Genomic DNA, 9,732 nt, shown 5'->3' with positions numbered 1-9,732 from the left:
AGGAAGGAAGGAAGGAAGGAAGGAAGGAAGGAAGGAAGGAAGGAAGGGAGGGAGGGAGGGAGGGAGGGAGGGAGGGAGGAAGGAAAGGAAGAAAGGATTTTCTGTGTGATAAATACACAAAATTCAACTGAGCTTGTGATTTTGTAAGAGACACACACGGAGGAATAGGGGAGGAAGGGAATGACTATCTAGCCACCAAGATGCCCCCACATCCAGGAAGGGCAGTGGTAGGTGATTTGAAGGGGACCATTAATGAGAGTTGGAACTAGGGCAGCAGTCGGGCCTGGAAAGAAAGGAACAATTCACTGCAACCATTCATTTCAGAGACAGGCTGTAGAAGTTGGTGCCTGATTAGATGTGCAGAGAAAGATAGGAGTAAAACAAAAATAACCCGAGTCTTACACCTGAACAACCAGAGATGATTCTGATGAACAGAGAGGGATGGCACCATAGGGTGGGCAGTTACGTGGGAGAAGAGGTTAATTTGGTTTGGGGCAAGTTGAATTTCAGGAACTTGGCTGACAGTATTTGGATGCCTTGTGATAGTTGGAAATGTGGTCTGGAATCAGGAGCAGATACGGTGGGAAGCAGCCACTGGGAGGATAACATCAGCAGCAGGTGAGTCCTCTGGGAGAGCCTGCTGGATGAGAGAAGAGAACTGGGCAAGGGCATGAAGAGACGTGGGTGGAGCCTGGGACAAATCAGGAAAGAGGAACTAAAAAAGGAGGATGAGGCAGAGAAGACGTAATCAGAGGTGGAAGGGAAATGATGGTGTAGTGAAACTGAGGGAGAAGGTCCATTTCCAAAATGCGGAGGAAGGGTAGGCAGAGGAGACTGGCCAGGTCAGTGGTGCTGAAAGCTGCAGAAAGGGACATGAGCGCTGACTCTCCATTTACAAGGTAATTGGTACTCTGTGAGAAGAGCTTCAGTAGATTAATAGGAATGGAAATTTCCTGTAACACATGTGCAGGAATCTATCTGGACCCATCTGCTTCTCCCCAGTGAGACTTGGGGGAACAGGGACTGATGCAAATATGCTAATGCTCAGAAGGTTTACTATGCCACAGTGGTAAAGTCCTTTGTTTCTGACCCTGGAGTCTCATGTCTTACCAGTATTCAAGAAACTGTGACAGGCTAACTTGTAGGGTAAAATCCTTCATAGTTATTAAAACTGCCATGCTCATCTAGAAACTTGCCATTCCTCCATTAAGAAGTAGAGTCTGATTCCCCTTCCTTTAAATCTGGGCAGGCTTGTGACTCATTTGTAACCAATAGAGTACAGGAGAAGTAACACTGTATAATTTCCAAGACTAGGACACAAAAGGCAAAGCAGCTTCTACCTTGCTAGCTGGGGCTTGCTCTGGAGTTCTGAGCAGTTACGCAAACATACTGACTGCCCTGGGCCACCATGCTGTGAGGAAGCCCAAACTAGCCCTTGCAGAAAGAGCATATGGAGAAGTCCTGGGACTTTACTGAGAGAGATGCCCAGGCAGTCCCAGCTGTTCCATCTGACAGCAAAACCCCAGCAATTTTATTCAACAATTAACTTTAGGTTTTTGCTTTTCAACTTTTTGCTTTTAGACTTTTTGCTTTTCAAAACATCTCAGTCACCTTCAAAGGATGAAGATTTACAACTAGTGAATGTGGTCAAAAGAACAGGCCCAAGCTGGGCATGGTGGCTCATTCCTGTAATCCCAACACTTCCAGAGGCCAAGGTGGGAGAATTGCTTCAGCCCAGGAGTTGGAGACCAGCATGGGTAATATGGCAAAACCCCATCTCTATGAAAAAAAAATTTTTAATTAGCTGGGCATGGCAGCTCACCTGTGGTCCCAGCTAGTTGGGAGGCTGAGGTAGAAAAACTGCTTGAGACCAGGAGATCAAGGCTGCAGTGAACCGTGATCATACCACCATGCTTCAGCCTGCGGGACAGAGCAAAACCCTGTTTCAAAAAAACAAAAACAAAAAACAAAGAACAGGTCCAGAGATGTGAACAGATTGTATATAGGGCAGAAAAGGCAGTTTTTACAGAATTATATAAAAAGATGGCAACTTCACTCTTATAGATGCACACTAAAACTTACTGAGCTACAATTCCATACCTACTAACGTGATAAAAATCCCGAAGTTTGATAATATATCCTGCTGGCAGGTTATAGGGAAACAGGCACTTTCATATGCTGCTGATGGGAATGCAAAATGGCACAAGGCCTCTGGGGGGAAATTTGGCAACATCTAGCAAAATTACATTTGCATTCAGCATCTTGCCCAGCCGTACCACTTTTTAGGGATCTACCTAAATCTACACTGGCAAAAAATGAAAAGACACCTGGGCAAGATTATTTATTACAGTAAAAGATTGGGAACAGACCTAATGGCTATCTGTAGGATACTGGTTTACTGAACTAGGACACAGCCACACAATTGAGCACTATGCAGCTATAAAAAGGAATGAGGAATTTATATAGTGCTTTGAAGTGATATCTGGGATATAGTCTTTGGTGAAAGCCAAGGGACAGAACAGTAGGTATAGTATGCTGCCTTTTATCTTAAAAATGAAAAGCATCTAACTATATAGATACAGATATAGATATAGAGATTTGTGTGTATGTGTGCGTATGTTTGCTTATTTGAAAAAAAAAAAAAAAAGATAAACCAAAAACTAATAAAATGGTTATCTATAGGATGACAAAGGAATCAGAGGAAAGGGGGCAGAGATGATGAAAGCCGAACTTTTTATATGTAGCTTATTTTATAGATTTGTCTTTAGAACCATGTAAATGTTTGAACAATATAAAACAAAATTAAACTGAAATGAAAGAAATAGCAATTTTTCCTGAAATACAAAAGTAAAATGAAACAAACGAACCTACCTATCTAGCAAGTGGATGGCTTAACCACTGTGATGGTTAATACTGAGTGTCAACTTGATTGGATTGAAGGATGCAAAGTATTGATCCTGGGTGTGTCTGTGAGGGTGTTGCCAAAGGAGATTAACATTTGAGTCAGTGGACTGGGAAAGGCTCTCTTTGCTCCTTAGCTTGCAGAGAGCCTAGTGTGGGACCTTGTGATCATGTAAGTTAATGCTTAATAAACTCATAAATATATATATATCCTATTAGTTCTGTCCCTCTAGAGAACCCTAATACAACCACCCAGCAAGAAATTATTTCAATGTACTTTAAAACACAGTAATCTAACTATATGTTCCTATTGGGATATACCCTAAAGACAAAATCTCCCACAAAATCTTTACAAACATTTTCAGTCATCACGTTGAGGGAGGAAAATAGTCTGGAGGTAGGGAACATAAGGCTGATCCACACTTCAGCTATAACAGAAAACATCCTCTCCATAGGGCATAGGTGGTAAATCACTTTGTACCTTTACTTCATTCTCTCCATTTACATAGGGCATACCCAAAGTAACCAGTGGAATCCTCTAGGGGATATTTAAACTCCTCAAAATTCTGTAATGGGGCCTTTGAGCCCCTATGCTCAGGCCTGCTCTTACACTGTGGAGTGTACTTTCATTCTCAATAAATCCCCCTTCATTCTTTCCTTGCTTTGTTTGTGCATTTTGTCCAATTATGTGTTCAAGATGCCAAGAAACTGGACTCCCTCCACCGTTAACAATACCGTTACATATGTAAGACAAAGAAACTTTAGTTGCTTACTTATAATGTCGTTAGGAACCAAGAATTTTAGCATCTAAAAAAAGAATAAAGTTTTAAAAGGATGAAAAATCTGAATTGATAATATCAATATGAACACATAGTCTCTTTAAAAATAGTTTCTGGTTCTGTCCAGTGAAAAGGGATATAAACAACAACCAATCCAGTAGCAACAAGCAGCCTAGGTGCTCAGGCTGTAGGCTCTAAGTATTATATTTCAGTTACAGGAACCAGGGCTCCTTAGAGATATCGATAATTCCAAGTCCTAGCCCAGAAAAATAAAAGAATGAGCCTAGAAAAACATAATAAGCCTAGAAATAATAATAAGCCTAGAAAAACATACCATACCAGAAAGCCAGGACTATCAAAGACTACTAGAAGTGTGTGAAAAGGAGTCAAGAGTCAAACAGGGGCTCCCACTAGCCAAAGATGGGAAACCCCAAGCACACACATACAAGATAATAAGTGCAATGAATTAAAACCCATCCAATATGCTAATGAGCCATGAATCCATCATGATGCTTTAAGAAACACTCTTTGGGTCACCTTCAGAGGATACTAGGGGAGAAACTGAGAACTGATCATTAAAGGGAAACATCTGGCATTAACTCAGACTTTTCAGGGAAGCCAAAGGGGATGTGGGGAAAAGTTATTCTTCATAAAAGAATTTCTGGTAATAAATGTTGAAGAAATGTTAGACTATCACCACTTTGTAATGCTTAATGAAATAATGCATGTAGGCAATGATTATCAATAGCTGCTAAAAGCATTAGGTAGAAAGCTGATGAGAAACTTTATAAAGGATGGATCAGGTGGCCTAAGCCAATCTTAACATCACAAAAAATGAGAGATAACCTGATGTGTGGTTCCTGATGCAGAATACCTCATCAACTATGAAGTTTCTTACTAAAAAATCAAACCGGAATTCCATCAAGCCTATTGTTCTATCAGTTTACAGAGAATACAGAAACTTTTTTCAATTAATTAATTTTTAAATTGACAAATAAAATTTTATATATGGTGTACAACATGATGTTTTCATATATATATTATTGAATGACTAAATCAAGCTAATTAACATATTCATGATCTCAGATATCTTTCTTTGTGGTGAGATCATTTAAAATCTACTTTTTAAGCAATTTTCAAATACAGTTGTCCCTCCCTACCTGCAGCTTTCATTTGTGCAGTTTCAGTTACCTATGGTCAACCAAAGTCCAAAAATATTAAATGGAAAATTCCAGAAATAAACAATTCATAAGTTTTAAATTGTGTGCCATTCTGAGTAGCATGATGAAATGTCTCGCTATCTTGCTCTGTCTTGCCTGGGATGTGTATGTATGTATTGTATGTATTGTCCTATGTATCCGTGCTGTAGACACCATTGGCCTGTTAGTTACTTTGTAGCCCTCTTGGTGATCAGATCAATTGTCCAGGTATCACGGTGCTTGCATTCAAGTCACCCTTCTTTTACTTAATAATGGCACCAAAGCAAGAGTAGTGATGGTGGCAATTCCGATATGCCAAAGAGAAGCCCTAAAGTGCTTGTTTAAAAGAAGGTGTGAAAGTTCTCTATTTGGTAAGGAAAGGAAGAACCGTATACATAGGCTTTTGTACTAATTGTGGCTTCAGGCATCCCCTGGAAGTATTGGAACTTGTTCTCCATGGATAAGGAGGAACTACTCTATACAATACATTGTTATTAACTCTAGTCACCATGTTGTGCAATAGATTTCCTGAAGGTTTTCCTCCTGTCTAACTGAATATAGCAACATTTTAAACAACACCACAGGGAGGCAATCAGCAAAATCCAAAAAATTAGAAACTCTGCAAGACAAAACAACCAGTTTCTTCAACAAATAAATTGAAGGAGAAAGGGAGGAAATGGGAAACCTATAAACTGAAAGAAACAAGAAAAATATAAACCAAAGACAATATGCAGACATTGTTTGTATCTCAATTCAAACAAACCAATGATAGAAAAACATTTATGAGACCATTGGGAAAATTTGGACACTGGCTGAATTTTTATTACATTAGATAATTAAGAATTAAGGAATTTTCATTAATTTGAGATGTGATAATGGTATTGTGGTTATATATTAGGTTGAAGCATATAGAATTGCTGATATTACACCATTTCAACCTATGAAAAATGACAATTTCATATAGTCCAATCCAGTATCTTTTTACTTTTTAAAATTTTTCTTTTGAAACAGGGTCTTGCTCTGTTGCCCAGGCTGGAGTGCAGTGGTGTAATCTCAGCTCACTGTAACCTCTGCCTCCCGGGCTCAAGCAATCTTCCCACTCAGCCTCCAGAATAGCTGGGACTACAGGCACACACCACCACACTTGGCTAATTTTTTTTTCTGAGATGGAGCCTCACTCTGCAGCCCAGGCTGGAGTGCAGCGGCATGATCTCGGCTCACTGCAAGCTCCACCTCCTGGGCTCATGCTATTCTCCTGCTTCAGCCTCCCAAGTAGCTGGGACTACAGGCACCCGCCACCATGCCCAGGTAATTTTTTGTTTTTTTAGTAGAGACAGGGTTTCACCGTGTTAGCCAGGATGGTCTCGACCTCCTGACCTCGTGATTCGCCTGCCTCGGCTTCCCAAAGTGCTGGGATTACAGGCGTGAGCCACTGTGCCCCGTCACGCTTGGCTAATTTAAAAAAAAAAAAAAAATTGTAGAGATGAGGCCTCACTATATTGCCCAGGCTGGTCTCAAACTCATAGGCTCAAGTGATCCTCCTGCCTCAGCTTCCCAATGTGCTGGGATTACTGGTGTGAGCCACCATGCCAGCCCCAATATCTTTTTTAAAGAGTCCTAATTTCTTAAAGATTCATACTAAAGTATTCATGGATGAAGTTACATGACTTCCAGAATTTGCTTCGAAATTACCCAATTGATGAAGGGGAATGGAGGCAGAGATGAAACAATATTTGCAATGTGTTGAAGCTGTGATGGATACATGGGGGTTTATTATACTATTCTCTCTCTCTATATATATATATATAGCTTGAAATATGTGTGCATAGTTTTAAAGTTTCAAATTTTCATATATGTTTGAAATGTTATATTAAAAAATGTCTAAGGCTACAATTAAGGGGTTCTATAATTGTTTTGAGCAATTGCAACCAGATGGTGTTTGATGCTCAATTGAAGAAATAATTCCCATTTGTGTGGTGTGTGTGTGTGTGTACCTACACACATATTCAAATCACCTTTTCATATAACTTTTTTGTATATCATATACATTCCACACTAATTGTTTGCTTACTGCTACAGGATTTTGGAATCCCAAGAAGAGTCAGTGTTTGAATTTTGAATTTATGTTCAAAAGAGACAAATATGGCTAAAGGGCGTGGGCACACTCTCTCTGGGTCTCCGTGTTAACATTTTTAGTAGCTTCTATTTAAATGGTGCTTTTTCTCTAAGAAGATCGTTGGGTATTTTCTGAAAGCTTACATAATGGGTGGAAGCCCCCCGCCTCTGCAGAGGAACACCTGATTCAGAAAAGTAAACACCATAACAGCAACCCATTCATCAGCTGCCCAGACTCACAACCAAGCAGACATGCAGCGACTTTCCAAAAACCCTCATTTCTGGCATTACAGCCTGTGGCAATAACTGAGAGTTAAGGAAAGTGAAACTCACAGAGACACAGGGAGATGATTATTCCTCACGCCTCTTAGAAGAGCATTCCACCCTCTCAGAAGAAGCACTTTCTGAATCTGATTCAGCTGAGAAAACAACTCAGGCCATGGTAGCTGCACCCAACTCTCTAAATCAACAGTGACCTCTGCTGAAGGGACAAAGGCGTCCCAACATTCCTCAGAGCCCAAGGCTAGCAGAACTCCTTGAGAAGATGAAATTGATCTTCAAGCACCTTCTACCTTACTCTGCATGATGCCACATTCTTCCTGAATCCCACCCAACTCAAGAGCATGATTTGCATAATAAAATCTCTAATACCTTGATGAGCAAATGTCATCCGAGATACTTTAAAAACTGCTTCCAAGATAAGAAATGAGCTTAATTCCATTAATTCGTTGTCTGTTCATTATTCTAGAAAGATTGTTTGAGTATTCAGCATGTGCTGAGCTATTTAGAGGTGTATTTGAGGGTTAGGACTAGTGACTGCAAATCCTATACTTTTTTTTTCTCTCTTCCACACTGCCTTGGGGATCAAAGACAGTGGCTCTTAAATCTGGTTGTGCTTCAAAATCACCTAGGACAGGAGTGGGCATTGGAACACAGACACGCTCATTCATTAATGTATTGTCTATAGCTGCTTTGGCATTAAAAACAGAGAAGTTGAGTAGTTGCAAAAGAAATCACATAGCCCACAAAGCCTAAAATATTTACCCTCTGTCCCTTTACAGAAAAAGTTTGCCAACCTCTGATCTACGACCTCTGGACCAGCAACATCGGCATCACTTGGAAGCCTGTCAAACACGCAGAATCTGAGGTCTACCCCAGACCTACGAAACTCCACTCTCCAGGGACCTAGAGAACATGGAGACACTGCAGGTTTTCTAGCCTCACCCGCACTACCGAATCAGAAGTGCCAGGGGTGGGACCTTTGTTTGAGATTCCCCAGGTGAATCGGATATGTAGTCACTAGGGAAGCAGAAAGATGAGTAAGGTGATTACGCCCCCACCCCTGCCAGGTCTTCCTGTGGGACTGCTGCACCAGATTCTCCAGCTGCTGGGAGAGTTAGCTGCTAAAGGATCACAGCTGAGTGCCTCTCCAGGCACTGCTCCTGTGGAAGGAAATGACCTTACCCAAGGTCACATCTCCTTGCTGGGGGAAGCCTGCATCCAACACCTGGCCAATACAGGGTAAAAACGCCCTGTCTTCTCAATTGCTGAATGGTCATTCCAGCTCCAGAGCTCCCTGGGGCATCGGCTGAAACCCCTATTGCAACAGCCATTCCACTCCTCCGTCTGCCCTGGCCTGTGCCCCTCACCCTGTTGGAGAAACTGGGATGCTGACTGAATTATTATTACATTACAGAATTAAGAAATTTTCATTAATTTTTAGGTGTGATGATGGTATTGTGGTTATATATTAGTTTGAAGTATATGAAATTGCTAATATTACACTATTTCAACCTACAAAAATAATAGTTTCTTATGGTCCAATCTAATATCTTTTTTAAAGAGTCCTAGTTTCTCAGAGATTCATACCGAAGTATTCATGGATGAAGTTACATGACTTGTGGAATTTGCTTCAAAAATGTCTAATTGGTGAAGGGGAATAGAGGCAGAGATGAAACAAGATTTGCAATATGTTGATAATTTTTGAAGCTGATGATGGGTACATGGAGGTTTATTATACTATTCTCCATATATATATATGTATATATCCAAGATATATATATATCTTGAGATAGATTAAGAGGCCCACATCACAGCTGGTTTACTAGAGCTCTCTCCAGTAAGGGTTTATCTCAGAGTCTGTTTCTGGGCTCTGTCTTTAAGAGTATACAGTATAATAGCAGAAATAAGTCACAATGATAAATAAGAAAACTCAAAATGGAGTAAGTGTCCTAAATGGCATGTGCTATCAGGGAACACATAACTGAAGCAGAAGGGCAGGAGCAGTAGGCCTTTGGGGTGATGGGTGAGGCTGTGGGATCAGATGGGATGCCCTTTGAGGCACCTGATCCCATTGCGCCACCCGTCACCCCAAAGGCTGGATGAAGAGGCTGGAGAGAAAGCCTTGAATTCCACACTAAGACATTTGCATTCAGTAGATAGCGGGAAATCATGAAAGGCTTTGAGTAGAAGAATAACACAATAATGATCCCAGCTGTGTTTGAGGAGTATTCACCTGGCAATAATGTGAAGGGGATTGGAGTGGGAGTGACTGAGGGTGGGAAGACTAGTCCAAAAGTTGTTGCAAATGCTAGGTGAAAGGCGGTGAGGACAGAAGCTAGCAATCTGTGAAGGGGCTGGTGTACAGGAAAGACCACAGGGCTCAGAATGAGACAGACCCGAGTTCCAAACCCCACCCCGCTGCTCACAGCCCATGTACACATAGAAAAGCCATCCCA

General features: G+C 41.0%; 1 protein-coding gene and 1 long non-coding RNA gene across 3 annotated transcripts in view; one reads left to right on the top strand and one right to left on the bottom strand.

Moving 5' to 3' along the window:
* LOC112630374 overlaps positions 1–7,006 on the top strand; it is a 16,142-nt gene extending 9,136 nt beyond the window's left edge. Inside the window, exon 3 of the long non-coding RNA XR_003120859.1 lies at positions 6,959–7,006. This is a non-coding gene — a long non-coding RNA (uncharacterized LOC112630374). The remainder of the gene's footprint in view (positions 1–6,958) is intronic.
* Positions 1–9,732, bottom strand: part of BAALC (BAALC, MAP3K1 and KLF4 binding) — an 82,069-nt gene that overhangs the window by 58,813 nt on the left and 13,524 nt on the right. The gene's annotated exons all lie outside the window — the stretch shown is intronic.

This window comes from Theropithecus gelada, chromosome 8 (genome assembly GCF_003255815.1).
Source record: "Theropithecus gelada isolate Dixy chromosome 8, Tgel_1.0, whole genome shotgun sequence".
In the NCBI taxonomy this organism is placed as follows: domain Eukaryota; kingdom Metazoa; phylum Chordata; class Mammalia; order Primates; family Cercopithecidae; genus Theropithecus; species Theropithecus gelada.
The sequence above is the reverse complement of the archived record's forward strand: the minus strand, read 5'-3'. Positions and strand labels throughout refer to the sequence as shown.